This window comes from Aplysia californica, unplaced genomic scaffold (genome assembly GCF_000002075.1).
Source record: "Aplysia californica isolate F4 #8 unplaced genomic scaffold, AplCal3.0 scaffold01404, whole genome shotgun sequence".
Taxonomy (NCBI): Eukaryota; Metazoa; Mollusca; class Gastropoda; order Aplysiida; family Aplysiidae; genus Aplysia; species Aplysia californica.
Window position 1 is genome coordinate 43953 of NW_004798674.1, and position 1263 is coordinate 45215.

General features: G+C 40.8%; 1 protein-coding gene across 1 annotated transcript in view; it reads right to left on the reverse strand.

Moving 5' to 3' along the window:
* Positions 1-1263, reverse strand: part of LOC101848683 (vesicular glutamate transporter 2-like) — a gene marked incomplete at both ends in the record, with an annotated part of 33135 nt that overhangs the window by 30802 nt on the left and 1070 nt on the right.

A 1263-nucleotide genomic window follows, 5' to 3' on the forward strand; every position in this document is an offset into this window, starting at 1 on the left:
CAGGAACAGAGACAAACAGTGAGATATCAATAAAGAAGAAAAAAAGAAAAAGAAAACAGAACGAAAAGTCCTCTTAACAGCACGTGTCTTAATAAATCTGTCACATACTTCCAATGCAAACTTATATATTACTGACATTTTGTGAAAATGTCAGTTGATAATATTTTGATTGATTGATTGGGTAAATGTTTTACGGCACTATCGACACAATTCAGTGGATAGTAGCGAGCAGACCTATTAGCGTTGGTCAATAATTCTCGGGGACTACGAAAGTGTCCACCGTCGGACTATTTTGACTCGGAATTAGTAAGAAAATAAACCAGTCGTTATATTCCGGAAACTGGTTGTGATCGGAGCGGCATTCATGAGGGCGGAACAATAGCGCCATAAAACCAGTTTGACGTCACAATATTTGATTACGCCATCACATGACAAGGCTTTTGCTTCGACTTTTTAACATGTACCCATTTGTTTTTACCAGAGGGAGGTTTTTATCAACGAGTATGGATGGCTCTGTAGGTGGAAAAGGAACTACTGCCTTTACAGTCTGATGCAAACATCATGGTTTTGAGAATTTGGTTACCTCATTATACTTATTTATCTATTTATCTATTAATCTATTTCTTTCTTTCTTTCTTTACCTCTTTCTTTACTTCTTTCTTTCTTTTAATTTTTGGAGAGGTGGTCTACCCCCATAAAATCATGATCTCATTGACCTCTTGACCATATTATCCCTAAGCCGTGATATCCGTTTACTAATGACATCTCAGCATCATGAACCCGAACCCATGAAATTACCCCCACGAACTTTTCACTCCTCTTAACCACATAAACTCTTATTTCATGATCCCTTTTGACCTCTTGACCCCCTTGGCCTCATGACCACCTTCTCAAGACCCCTTTAACTTCATCACGCTTTGACTTGATGACCCCCTTGACCTCATCATCCCCATGATCTCATTATTCCTTTTACCTCATGACCCCTTTAACTTCATCACCTTTTGACCTCCATCATGATACCTTTGACCTAAAGAGCCTCCTTGACCTCATAACCCCTTGACCTCACGACCAGGCAAGAGGAAGACCAAGAGAGACTTGGATCCAGGGTGTGAAGGATACCCTTAGAACATGCAATATCCCACCCAGCCAGGCCATCAAACATACTAGAGACAAGAAGCTTTTTCTCCCCTCGACGCCCTAGAGGTACAAAATGACGGATGAAATTAAGTAAAGTAGGACCTCACGACGCCCTTGGCCCTCTCA